Source organism: Natator depressus, chromosome 7 (assembly GCF_965152275.1).
Source record: "Natator depressus isolate rNatDep1 chromosome 7, rNatDep2.hap1, whole genome shotgun sequence".
NCBI classification, from domain to species: domain Eukaryota; kingdom Metazoa; phylum Chordata; order Testudines; family Cheloniidae; genus Natator; species Natator depressus.
In genome coordinates this window covers 81417923-81432569 of record NC_134240.1, presented here as the reverse complement: position 1 = coordinate 81432569, position 14647 = coordinate 81417923, and the positions used below count along the sequence as shown (strand labels likewise).

At 44.1% G+C, this 14647-nt stretch overlaps 1 long non-coding RNA gene across 1 annotated transcript in view; it reads left to right on the top strand.

Annotated features, from left to right (window-relative positions):
- The window catches only part of LOC141990977 (uncharacterized), a 168810-nt gene extending 154408 nt beyond the window's left edge, over positions 1-14402 (top strand). Inside the window, exon 6 of the long non-coding RNA XR_012640308.1 lies at positions 14161-14402. This is a non-coding gene — a long non-coding RNA (uncharacterized LOC141990977). The remainder of the gene's footprint in view (positions 1-14160) is intronic.
- Positions 14403-14647: the final 245 nt, after the last annotated feature.

Below are 14647 nucleotides of genomic sequence, written 5' to 3'. Positions count from 1 at the left end.
CTCTCCAGAGCTGAGCAAACCCCTCTTCAGGCGCCACAGTAAACTGCAGTTCTCTGAACTGGCTGTGGAGATTAAGTGAGCTCTCTTTTGAACTCCGCCCCTCTGTCTCCACAGTATTTATGCTACACTCCTCTCCCTTGGCCTGCATGTTCATTCACACCATGACTCTGATCACCCTGCTCAAAACAACTCTAATAATCCCGACGCATCTGAAATCTAGGCATGGCGAGTGCCCCTGGCACAAAGAGAAGGGAATATGGGGCAATGCGCCCCAGGCATAGGCGTGGCGTGGAAACTAGGGGTGCGGGAGGTGCTGCAGCACCCCCACATTTTACACTGAGCCACTGGCCGAGCACCCAGGCCTCCACTCCCCAGCCTGGGGCTTGGGTCCCAGCTGCCAGCCCTGCTCCCCGGCTGCTGGCCTGGTGCCTATAGCTCCACGCCAGGGCCCCGCTCCCAGGCCCAGGACTCTGCTCCCCAGCCCTGCGCCCGGGGCTCGGGTCCCAGCTGCCACCGGCCCCGCTTCCCAGCCGTTGGCCCTGTGACCGGGTCCCCGAGCCTGGGGCTCTGCTCTTGGGGTGCTGGCCCCCTCCCTAGCCACTGGCCCCGTGTCCGGGGCCCCGCACCCAGCCCCCCGCTCCCAGGTCTCTGCTACTGGCCCCAGCGGCGGGGTCCCAGCTGCAGGCCCTGTGCCCAGGACTCCACTCCTGGCCCCATGCCCACCCCCAGACTTTTCCCCCTTACCTCTGTCCGACCACACCCCACCCCGAGACAGGACAACTGCTCCAGGCCCCCAGCAAATGGGGGTAAGGGGGCTGGCTTTCAGCACCCCCACTATTAAAAGGGTTCCAGTGCCACTGCCCAGGCTGCAGCCTATCAGAAATCTGAAACACTGACCACTTGTTTCCAAATCTGTAGGACTGTCCTGACTTTCACAAAGCTAACCCACAAGACAGGTTTGCCGGGCAGTTAAAGTGCCTCAAACTAGGATGAATTCATGGGCTGGGGATGGTATGGGATTGAATTTGGGGCCAATTGGGGACCAGTTTGTAGGCTGAAACTAGGGTAGGGCTTGTGACTGGTTTAAGGTTGTGAGGCAGCGGGGGTGCTCTGGTGAGTGTGAGATCTGGCAAAAGTTTCTGGGACCAAGCTAGGGTTAACATTGGGACTAGTTTAGAGCTAATTTGTAGGCAGTGGCAGGCGAGGATATGGTTTGGGGATGCTTGTTAACCTGGGCTGGAGTAAAGTTTGGTAGCAGTTTGTGGGGCCAAGCTAGGTTTAGTGTAGGGACTGGTTTGTGAGTCCTGGCTAGCAGTTGGCAGCAGTTGAGGTTGTGGGTTCAGACTACAGTTAGGCTGCTCTAGACTTGTAAATTCCAGGACTATAACACAGTTTAGTAACCTGGTTAATTCTGTCCACACAGGAATACAATGCTCTATAACACCATGAGGGTATTACCAGGTTCTGACGTAACAAATGTTGCTTTGTAGAGGCACTCCATTTCTCCTCAGTCCAAATTACCCTGTGTAGAGTTCACAGTAACAGTTCATTTTCTAGATCAGAAGGCTTTAAATGGGACATGTTTATTGACATAAGGATGGGTTATATTTTGTCAGTCTGTATCTAATTAGGCCTTTGGCATCAGCTTAGTTGAAACCAACTGGCGGGACCATGTGACATGGACAGAGAGACAGGGTGGTGACCCTGTTCATCTCCTCCGGTCTCCCTTTGCTTGCACCTCCACGGGGAAGAAAAGCATCCAAGATGGACACTCACAAAGATAGACCTTCTTCGTTGGGGGGCCCCCATTGTGAGCTCGAGTGATGGAGCTAATCCTCTTAACAGATTGCTGACTTCTTTTCTAATAGACAAAAATCAAAAGGGAAGTGGGAAAGCTGGTTTGGAGTTTAGGACCACAACATTAATCCCCCACTCCTTCAGAAATAAAGAAAATCTTAAAGAGACATTGTCAAGCCCTTTAGCCCACACATTTCACTTACTTTTAAAACTGAACTGAATGTTGCAGATGCCCTCTTACTCCTGGAAATCCCTTTGGGTTTGGCTTTAAAATCAATCTCTCCAACTCCAAGTATCTGAAGGATAAAATGTGCAATCTCTGTTTGTGCTACAGGCCCCACACATACTGCAGGTTCCATCTATATTGGCCAGATAAACCATGCTGGCAACTTTCTAGGAGTTTAATGTGATCATATTTAGTCCTGAGCAAAAGTGCTGAAAAATGCTCTGCGGGAGTTTTTACCAGTTTGTTCCATGTAGTGTTCAAGTCTGTTCAGTTTAGCCTTTTGTGAAATTGTGAGGACCCAAAAACTTTTCATGGATCAACTTCAATTTTCAAAATTTCAAGTACAAATATGGGGTCAAGGACAGCTCTTTGTCGCAATTTTGGCTTGCGGAGAGATGACAAGGGAAGGCAGAGCAACACACAGATAATCACACACAGAATTTACAATATATTGTGTACACACACGACAAAGCATTACTGAGTCCTATGACCTATGGTCTGCACATATACAGCAACAGGAGTGATAATGAGCCATAAAATTGACATAATAAATTCAGGCACGGGATCATCAGTAGCAGAGGTAGACAGGTCTCCTGTGATTTCCCAGTTAGAATCCTTCTCGCTGTTTAAAGTATTTAGGGAAAGCATTACTGAATCTGACCTGTATATGCTTCACTAAACACATGCTTTGAATACACATTGGAGGGACAGGAGGCTTACACTTCTCTTAGTACTGCCAACAGTTTTCCACTACCCAGTTAATGCTAAACTGAAATAATAATTTTCTTTTCCACTTTAAATTATTCTTACTCTGCTTCTATCATTACAAGAGAACTGAAATAAAAAAATAAAATCTCAGACAGACTACATATGAACATGTAGTAGACTAGCCTCCACAGAACAAAACCAAACGAACCAATCAGTAAAAAAGCACTCAGCAAACCAGCCTACCAATTGAAAAATGAGGAAATTTCAAGAGGTTCAGAATTTGGATGGTTAGCCAAACTATCCCACTAGACAGCTGTGTTGTATACCAATGCCACACTGGTTTGGGGCCCCACTTCTCCCTTAGTGTAGGGGAGAGCAAACTCCACAAGTTTCAACTAACAGAGATTCCTATTTATTCTTCCAGAGTTTCCCTCTACCCCATTAGCACTGAAGTCCCCTAAAATCCAGCCTTTTTGTTTGGTGTTGCTTTTTCATTCCAAATTCATCTTAGTAACTAAAGTTTATCATATATTTGTCATATATATGTAAAGTTGTTTAGATATTTTTAATTGCTGAGTATTTTTGGAGGATAAAGATAATTAAATGTTAAAATTGTAGTGATCACTTGACAGTAAGAAAAAAAAAAGAAACATATGGGCTCTTCAGTTAGCCGTTGGCCCCAATGGGATGTGAATTAAATAGCTTTGAAATTTAAAACAAACTTTTCCCCATATTCAGTAGGTTAGTGTTGTTTGAAAAATTATAGCCATTAACTTGGCCACCAGAGGGCAATCATATTGTATTTAGAATGCAATTCCAGTCTATTGATATTGTTAATGATGAATAAAATGCATACAAAATTAATGTCACAAATATGTCACATTTTTCACCTAGTTCAAACCCAGATAAATGCATATGTACAATTTCATGAAAATCAGACTTAATCTACTATAGTTTGTCTATTCCAAAAGTTTAGCTGTGCATGAGAGCACATAATAAAAGATAGTTTGGCTCTTTGTTTCTCTGTAAATGGACAACATAACAAAAGGTAGTCTGATGGTGATGTTAAAGCAAGATATCTGAGCAAAAATATGAAAACGCTTCATGGCTTTGTATTATAAAGGCAATTTCCACTTATCCCCATCAAGTTCATTCCCCTACAGATTGCAGTGGTAATGCTCTCCATCTACTTCCAGCCACACTTCACTTAGAACAGCCGCAATATAAAATTCCCTACAAACCTAATAAAATTATGAATTATTAATCACAACATCTTGTACTCAGCCACCAACAGCCTTTAATTTTAAACGTATACAGGTACTTCCCCCATTGTAAACTAATCAATGCATTGTGGCTGACATTTTCAAAACTGGCTACTGAGTTTGGATCCTTTTCTTTTGGGGGCTCAAGTTGCCTCTTGTTGGACACGTAAAATCAGTAGCCATTTTTTAAACTGTAGATGCAGAACACTTCTAATCTCTCTCTTGTGTGTGTGTACGTGTGTGTCCAGGATGTTGGTCCCTGGTAATAAATTTGGGGCGGACCTGCAGCTTTCAGGAAACAGAGTACTCCCCTGACTCACCCTATGGGAGCAAGCCAGCTCTGCAGGGCTGGGGAAGCTGCACTCAGACAGCAGTGTGGGGTATTGTCAAAGAAGCCTCCAGTTGCAGCTGCCTGCTGCTGTGTGAATAGTTTCACAGCTCACCGAAGAGACGACCGAATTTAATTTGAGAAGAATGAGTGCCTCCCCGATATAGATGACATTTTCATTGCAAACTAACAAGGGGAGAAATCCAATTACATCACAAAGGGGCTCCCTAATAGGCCATGCAACTTGGAGAGTGTGTGTGGGGAGCAAGAAGAGGTGGGGAAGCATTCTCCAAACCCAAGTCTAGGGAGGCGGGGGATCTGCAGTGTCCACATATCACAGATAGGAACAATGTGCGTAGCGTTCCGGCAGAGAGAAGAACAGGCCATAGTAAGGGACCGCCGGCTGCAGCAAGACTGGCTTAAGGCCAGACAGATGCCAGGGATCAGGCTTAAAAAAAGTCCCTATGAAAAATTCTCTTGCTATTGGGGAAAAAATACTGGCCTCTCACATTGAGATTTCTAGGCCACTGTAGACTAATAACTGATGTGACCATCCTGTCCCAAAATCAAGAATCTCAGCACTTTTTCACATAAGTCTTCTGCTCATCATCACTTGATTCCAAAAATATATTCTTTTTCTCTTGAAGGGGGAGGATCACTGTCTCACTGACCCTGAGAAATGTATTCATAAAGATCATGGCAATATCTGTTTCCAGTGTCGATCTTGACATTTATGTTTCCAGCATGGATCATATCTTGGGCACTTGGATGCTGCACAATAATTCAATAAATATATAGAAGTGTCATAAAATTGCTCTCGTAAAACCAGATGTGACACACAGGAAAAAGGCAGAGGGGGTAGATGTAGATAAAAGGCCCGCAAGAGTCTTAATGGGGGGAAAAGTCACACTTTTAAGATGGCATGTAAAAGTGAATTGCACTACCTGGGCCCACCTGCTAACATGAGAGGAAACAGTGAGGCCCCTGAAAGGTAGATGGTATCAGTTCCGCACAGGGCCAGGCTCAAAGAGGTCGCAGATATAGGCTTACACCAGTAAGGGCTTTAAACACCATCAAGGCCAATTTAAAATCAGTCTGATTCTGGCCCTTACGGGCAGCCAGTGTAATGAATGTAGGATGGGCGTAATATGATCACGTTTGCTCAAACCAGAGAATAAACATGTTGCTGCATTTGAACAAGCTGCAAGCAACCAAGAAGCCCTGATAAAAGTGAATTTCCATAACCAAGCTAAGGGTGTTTCTGTTGCAAGGTTGTTACACAATAAATAATAACATAGCCTGAGCAAATTGAGCAACTGAAAGGAACACCTTCCTGAATGAGCATTGTACAGTAAACAAAGCATCAAGAGAGCCACGGGCACTGGAATTCCAGTCAGCGGCATGTAACTTGAAAGTCATTTTCACTCAGACAAAACATGCCGGCCTCAGCATCTATGCGGGGGCTACATGGCCCAAACAATATGGTGAAGGCTGAAATGTAGATGAATCCTATTTACTCCATCCTCTGCAAACTTCCTAACCCACTTCTGAAAAAGGGCAACAGTTTGTGCTGCAAAGCCACGAAGATGGGTCTTTTTTCCCCCTCTAGTCAGCCCTTACTTATACCCATGAACTCTGGTGAAATATGCAACTGGTGCTCTGTGCAGTGTAACAAATCCCAAGGTTAACTGTTACAAAAACCATTTTAAAAAGCGAAACAAAGCAAAGAAAGCCAGTGAAAGCAGATGCTGAACATGGGCTGGGTTTATATGTTCTCCAGCATTATAATTCTTGGAAGTTTTTCTTCAAATCTTCTTTTTCTGTTCATTTTTTTGATGTTGCCACCTTCTGCATCAAATTACAGAGGGGACCAGCCATCCTGCAGCTTGCCCAGGCTCTGCTGGCACATACAGGGTACCAACCAACTCAAAGGTAGATGTAATGTGACAGGTTCATTATTATGTCCTCTTGGGGGAGAAGATGAACTGTGAGGGAAGAAAACCCCTTATTTAAACACAGATATCTTTGAAAATGAGCCAAAGTACCTCCAAAAAATTAGAAATATGTGAATAGTCTATAGATTTATGCTTACATGAGAGGTATCTAAAAATTTTCCTCAGCATATAAATTACTCATTAAAGCTCTAAGAAAGTGTAATTCCTGCTGTTAATTAGAGAATTAAGTGCTGTAGAAGAAAAGAGAGAGGGAATCTAGTTCGAACATGGGACTAGGAGCCAGGAGTTCTGGGTTTTACTCCTGGCTATATGACTTTGCTGTGTGTCACTTAACTTCATCTATAAAATGAGGGTAATAATACTCCCCCTCCAACCATAGGGGTGTTGTGAGAGTTACTTAATTAATACTGGTAAAGTATCTGACACCCCCTGACCAAAATTGCTGTGCAAAGTATTATTAAAATGTTGCTACCTGTATGAGTGTGGGACAGATGCAACTAGCCCTCGGATGTCTCTATATGCAAAGTCTTTTTTGAAAGGACCAAGAAGAACGAAAAAAGCACTTCAGAGCAAATTCTCATTTTTGACCTGGGTAGAGAAGATTTGTTGGCCCAGAGAGAGACCAGGCCAAGTCCTAGTCCCACTTCAGTTGTTTTTCACCAGTCTGGTAGTGCAAAATACATAGAATCTAGCAGAACCAGCCCCAAGAGTGTTCTCCTTCCCCAGACTCAACCCAGAAGGCATATCCATGAGAAAGAGGGGATGGTCCAGGCATTCCAATACCCTGCCAATTCTCAGATGCCATAACAGCTCTTTGGGGCCATGGGCGGCTGGGTACAAATTACAGCAACTTGTAGGCTGCTCTAATTTATGTCAGGGACTGATCAGCCCCCAGCAAACCTCAGAATCAGAAAAGTATAAAGGAGGATAAAGCCAAATTCAGCTTGGCCAGACTAGAGGATCTGGACAACTCTCTCTATAGATCTTTGAGACAGAAATACCTTAAAATGGGACATTACCCAGCAATGGCCAAGGCCTGTGTGGCAGGGGTAGTATTAGTGCACACACTCATCAGTCACTGCTTTCTCTCCACTGCTTCTCTTGTTTGGCTGCAGACTGCTGCCCTGTCACCAGCACAGAGGAGTGAAAAGGAAAAAGGATTATATCTTTCATCAGTCACCCTAAATGAAGCTGGGGCCAGACAGCAGGGTGAAAGCAGGGGAAGGGGAAAAGAAAGTAATGAGATTCTGGGGCTCCGTTCATACACTAGATATCCTTTCTAGTTGCTCCATCAGATTCAGCCAGTCTGTTCAACCATCCACAGCCTGAGAGGAGAACACCCCCCACCCCCTTGCCGCAGCACCTCCCACCTACCCTCCCCCAGCCCCTGTGAGCTGCAGGTGAATTAGCATTCGTTTGGTTCTGCCCAGAGTGAGCAAATCACAGCTTCAAAGCCATCGCAGGCTTGGGTGAGGCCCACACATTGTGCCCCTTTGTGTCTTTCTTCTACTGACGATTGACTGAGCTAATTGAACTCCTCTCCCGGAATGACTGAATGGGGTTTCTCAGTGAAGGGCATGGGGCAGGGGGCGGGGATGGGATAGAAGAAAATGGGAGAAGGTGGAGGGGGGGGGGTAAAGATTCTTTTCCAATCCAATGAATGATCTTAGGGTCCCAAACAGTATCTCCAGGGTCAAAAGGTTAGAAACTAGCTAGCCAAGTTAGTCCCTGCAGGGCACTCCTCCCTTCCCAGGGGCTGAGATTCTCCTGCTTCCCTTTCAGTTGCAATTAGCTGCCACACTCTATAGACATGTCCACACCTTCCAGCAGGAAGCTGAGACCGCTCTCCAGTCCAGCATGCACTGGTTCTGCACAGTGACCGTTCTGTGCTCCTATTCCATCGCCAGCTGCACTTATTTATTTCTGAATTAGTTTCCTCTCTGACTTGGGTTTCTTCTTTGACCCCCCCCCCTCACCCCCCGCTCCCAAAGAAAAAATCCATGGCTGCATTATAGCTGAATATAGCCAAAGACCATGGTTGGTTGGAAATGCTTGTGAGAGACAACAGCATTCTATATGGAACATACAGCACCATGACTGCAGGGACAGCACTACGGTGAATAATGTTTCCAGCATTTTCCTTTATAAACTCCACCTTTCAGAGCTATTCCTTACAAGCTGATATTTGGGTCCAGATAGCCCTGGTTTATATCAGTTTCTGATACCCCAGCTGTGGAAACTCCACTAGGAGGGGAAGTTGTAGTGATGGAAAGTGGAAGGCCCCAAAAGCAGGTGGCACAAAATAGAAAGGTGACATGGAAAGACCAAGAGGCTACCCGAGGCTGCCCTTCCTCACAGAGAATCCCCCACAGGGAGCTCACTAACAGAAAAGCTTAAACTTTCATGTACCAATACTGGCAAACTTGGCTTTTGGTGTTTAAAGGCAGATCGTTAGTATGCAAGGACAACTGAAGTAATGTATTTCCAAAGTAAAAAAACTCTTTTAACATTGTAAAAGTGACAAAAAAATTATCTCCAATTATACGGTATTGGCTTCCAGTAGCTTTTTTATTTCACGTACCCATTGCAAAACTGCTTTGCTGTTGGAAATGTTTGAGGTTGCCAGGCTAGGAGTTTGTGGCTCAATTTAGGGTCACAAGTGCCATGGACATGGTATCACTGATAGTTAGGGATGGAGGCAAGTCACAAAGGCTAGAGAGGAAACCCCTATTAAAGGCAATCGCAAAACTCCCATTAGCTTCAACAGAGCCAGGATTTCAGCCAAGGCATTTATCTGAACTTCCTCCCATATTTCAGGGTGTTTTTTATCCAGAGTTTTGGTTTGGACCCACCTCCACTGCAAACTTGACCCATTAGCTTTGTATTGTAAACCAGTAAATAAAATACAAAGAAACTAGAACCTTTAACCACACCATTTAACAGAGTGGGTACCTGACAAACATGATTTCAAAGATGATCACTTTCAAAATTAAAAAATCACGGAGGGATACATAATACACGATCATAGCAGGAAAAAAAATAAGAGTACAGTTATTAGAGCTCTGCAAAATGTTTTGACTCAAAACACAAAGCACTTAAAATCAGCCTTGGTTCCAGGTAGACCTGCATGCATTAACCTCAGCCCATACTCATGAAAGTTCAATGACCATGAGCCTAAGTTTCTCTCAGAACTATGAAGCTAGCAAACCTCCCTTCCCTGTGCCATGCTCTGTTGCTCCAACCTGACAGCCTTCCTGATAATAAGCTGCCAGACTCCCCTGAAGATGCTGAAGGTAAAGAAGTCCTAAGGCTTGTTACAGGATGGAGGGAACAGTAGAGCTTAGGGGTGGGATGTTCTTTCTATCTTGTACCTTCAAGTACCTCTACAGGAGTTGGTTTTCTTCCAATCCCTGTGAGCCTGCCATCAGGATTCATTCAGTTTGAAAACCATTTTGTGAACAAAATTCAGCATGGTTTACATGGGCCTTACAATTATGCCTTCCAGAGGATGGGGCATAATTGCATATGTAGGAATTACATGAAGTTAACACTATACTGTATAGTTCATTATTTGGCAAGAGGTGGATGCAGTAATGGTGGGTTTTGAACCTCTAAGGAACATGACATATACAGAAGGCAGTGCAACAAACAGAATACATTATTCTCTGTTTCAGGCCATGTCACTGGTAGTTAGGATGTATTAAAAGAGACTATATCAAGTCATGTAGGTGCCCATATCGAGATAAGCATCTAATATTTTTGGTATTTATTTAAACTGAAACCCATACTTTTCATTAGTGTGAACCCAGCTCTAACTCAGTTGCAGCACAATTTAAAAAATTATTTAGTGCCTACAGTTCTCCAGGGTGTCAAAGTTTGCATGTGTGACCATCAGAATTCCATCTCTCTTAGGAAGAGCCATTTCAAAAGATGTTTCTTGATACTTTGGAGGTTATGGATCAGCTTTATTGTGCCTGGGCTATGGATGAACTGGAGAGAGGCTGGACAGACAGCCACTTACATATCATAGCAGGAGGCTAGTGAGGAAGAGGGTGGGGGATAGATACAATCTCAGAGAAATAACAGGAAAATATATATGTCAGTAGCAATAATGAAACAATCGTCAATCACCCAAGGGAGGGTGGGGGAGACCTCATATAACCAAAAGAAAATGGAGGGGGGAGTGTTTGGAAGTCACTGGTCAGAATGATGAAATACCAGAGCTTTAAGAAAGAGAGACAGAGGGAGAAAAAGAGAGGGAGAGGGGAGATAAATAACGGTTTATTTTTAAAGGAGTAGTGATAAATTTTAAGTCAGCAGTCCCTCTGGAAACATTAATGGGGAGGGAGGTTGAAACCTTGGCTTTGCCCAGTCTAGCTGGAGAGTAGGGCTATTGAGTGGAATTTGATCAATAGAACCAGCCAGCCAGAGCAGATGGCTGAAGGGAGGCCAGGTGGGGGACCCTGAGGACAGAGACTATGTCCGTGAGCTGAAGGTTTCCCCCTCTATTCCTCCCCCTTAGTTAGAGTGCTTGGCTGGAGTTGCACAGTGACAGGGAGCAAGAACCTCACTCCTGACAGGTTTACGAATGTCTCGTTCAGGGAGTTAAATCATTACCAGAGCCACAAGGTCAGACACCAAGCCGGCTGCCTCACATTAAGGGCTAAATCGACCTTTTCTTGGCTTGTTTGTATGAGGGTTTGGGGTTGGTTTCTTTAGCTTCTATAGAAATACTGTTAAGCATAGAGGCCTCCTGACACGCACACACTTTCAGACTGTCTGATGCAAAGGCCATTTTGACACAGGGCTCCTGCACCCCAGTTCCAGTCTCCATTAACTACCACACACACATGCATGCTTTCTACTCCTTTAACACAAACTCCTCCCCTGCCCTAGTGGCTTTGGAGCAGAGGGCTCACAAGCTTATACAACAATTAGCATAACACAATTCCAGATGTGAGACTATCCCAGGAAACAGGCATACAGCCACCATTGGCCCCCCTTTTCCTCAGGTACTATGCTGAGCTGGGCTTGGCTGGACCCGATAATCTAGTCATGGGACTTCTATCAAGTTACTCTCTATCTACGGTGATATAAGTGAGAATAAAATCAAATTTTAATCAAATCAAAAATAACAAATTTTAAAATTCTCTAAGTCTTACCTTAAAACAGTTTTTCTATGAAGCCTGATAAAATTAATGCTGTATGGCCCATTGGAAAGCTAGAAATCTCCTCTTTCCAATGATATAAAGTTCCCCAGTTCTAGCCCTAAAGGCTCACAAGAAAGTGGACTTGAACGTGTCACTGGTCTAGAAGAGTCTATTGCCCATGCTGTGCCTCAGGCAGGTGTAATTTGTTACATGCATTGGAGGGGAGAGGAAACATTTCTTTGGCTTTTTTTTCTTTTTCTTTTTTCTTTTCCCTACTGTTGCTACTGTAACTGTTATAATGGCAACTATCTGAACCAGTTCCTCAGAATGGAATTCTACGATTAGACCTAGTGGAGATGGATTATTGGCCAGACTACAAATGAGACCATCAGAGGTTCACAATAAATGCAATATATGTGTGTGTGTGTGTGTGTGTGTGTATATAATATCTATCTATCTATCTATCTTCTGGATAGAAAAGGGATGAAATGCAGTTGCAGGAAAGGTTTAACTCATAAGATCAGACTATGTAAACTGTGAAAGTCCTGTTTTGTCATGGTCTGTCTCAATCAGTGAAGCCATGATAAGGTTAACCACAAAGCTGATAAACTCTATTAGAAACTGGAATCTTAGCTACTAAAAAAAGAACGTAAGATGTTAGCTTCAGTCATGCTGCACAGAGACCTCAGTGAGTTAGATGCTTATGCCTTTAAAAAAAATTACATTTCTCAAAGTGGCGTTTTCTTCTCCTGGTTTAATTTTTATGTTGAAAATGTCTGCAGGCTAAAAGAGGGGCAACACTTCCTCCATCTTCAAAGCAGTGACATGAGTGGACATTCAAATATACTCCCACCTTTCAGGGCACTCCTTTGGAGGCTAATTTGTTAATGGGTTACAAATCATCATTTTCGAAGCAGTCTAAAAAAAATCATACATCCAACTCCCATTGAATGTCAATGAGATTTAGAAGCCTAACTCTCTTAGGCCACTTTGAAAATCCTGATCTAAATAAATAATATAATATGTGGTTTCACAAAGATTAATCTTCAATACCCCTGTGAGGTCGGTAAATTGCTAAAATACATGGTATAATGAAAATATTAACATGTAAGTATTTATTAATTTCAAGAGTCTCCAAATCCTTTGGCAGATTTGTCACTTTTAATGTGTGTCATTTCATACATCTCTCAGGTGGGAGAACAACTCAGATACTTCGTTTTCACACCTTCAATCTATTGAAAGAAACATTCAAAATAAAGAGAAAGAAGTGCAGCTCACTGATAGCTAACAGGAAAAAGTGCATCAGTTTTTCTTGCCTTGCCACATGAATGATCGTGGTCAAAGATGTGATGCACAGCTATAGTTCATTTATAGTATCTCTTTTAGGTGCTTGCTTGGGAAGATTTGGGCAAGAAGGATCGTAGCTCATGAAGTTAGTCCATCATATGAGTGCCCACTGGCTTTCCTACATATAAACACAAAGAGTTTCCATTAGCATTCCTGCTGGCTTTACCAAACTACTGTGGTACTTCTCTAACTTACATACAGAGATCTACTCAGTCAAAACAGTGACATATTTGGACCCAACTGAAAAGATTCCATTAACATCTCAGTCACATCCTGCTTAAGCGGACTACTTTTTATCCGTCACATCTCTCATTGGCCTGCTGAGTGATCTTGGGCAAGTCACTTCACCTCCCTGCACCTCAGTTTCCGCATCTGTAAAAATGGGAATAATGATCCTGACCTCCTGTGTAAAGCCCTTTGAGATTGACTGATGAAAAGTGCTATATAAGCGAGAAGTATTAAATAATTCATTAAATGAACAGTTCCAGGCATGTTAAAGTTGAAGGTACTTTTGTTTTAGTTTCATGTGTGTTTCTGTGTATGTGCCTGAATGTGGTTCTCAAGAAAATGAGAAGCTGATAGTATGGCCAAGGGTCAAACCTTGCAAAGGGATCTGCAAGCAAGAACCTATATGGGCACATGAAGAGACAAGACCCATTACAGTCAATGGGGCTCTATGCAGGCATAAGCTTCTGTTCTTGAAGATCTCTTTCCAGGATCAGACCCTAAAGCAAGATGAAGGGAAAGACTGTGGCCATCCTGTGCAGGTGCGCAAGGGGAGCAGAAAGACAGCACAAGGAGCCATCTCACATCCTTCACATCCCTGTGTAGGAGCCCGCCATAATCACAATACACTGCTCTAGACTAGTGCTGCTGCCTATGTGGGAGGCACAGGCTGCCCCACCCCCAGCCCCCACTCCACCCCCACCCCACTCCACACCAGTCAGCACAGCTGGCCTAACCTATGGGGAGAATACATGCTGACTGCTACAATAGAGTGTAGGAGCTTTGCTCCACCATGTGTCCTGTCCCCCTCGTGGAATGTGGCTGAGTCAGCTAGAAATCATTTGGGGCTTCCTGCTGTACAGCCTCTTATCACACCCCTCAAATGTGGCTAGTGGCTTAAAGCCAAAATCTGGTCACTGAGGCATGGTCTACATTACAAACATAGGTCCACATAAGCCGCATTAGGTCGATCTAGTAATGTATGTCTCTACTCTACTGAGTCCCTTCCGCTAACCTAAGTGGCCTGTAAGCGGTTGTGATTATGTTGTGGCTTGCAGTGAAGTGTATTGAGGGGTGTTTTTGTTATAAAAAAATTAACCTTGCACCCTAGAAACAATGTATGCACTGTCAATGCTACCCTTGTGCTTTGCATTCCTTGCAGCTGAAACCTTGTCCATCAGTGCATCCTCCACACCGAGACAGAGACTTTCCCAGTATAGAAGGCAGAAAATGAAGACTCGGGAGGACATGTTCAATGAGTTAATGTGCATCTCAGAGAGTGACAAGACGGAGCTCAGAGCATGGAGGATTACATTGTCCGAGAACCTCGACATGGACAGGGAGGACATTACAGCATGCAGGGAACAAGAGCGTGCCACGCAGGAAGAGATGCTGCAGATTATGAGGGAGCAATCAGACATATTGAGACGTATGGCTGAGGTTCAAGAAAGGCAGCTGGATGCTAGAGTCCCTCTGCAGCCTATGTTGAACTTGTTGCCATCATGGCCCAGTTTTACATCCTCCTCCCACAAACATCCTATGGGGGTGAGGGAAGGAAAGTTCAGTATCCCTTGCACTCAACACCACAGGAGGGTACAAGGACCAGAAGGTGCCCATTCCCACACCTTTGATTATTGCAGTGCATCTGT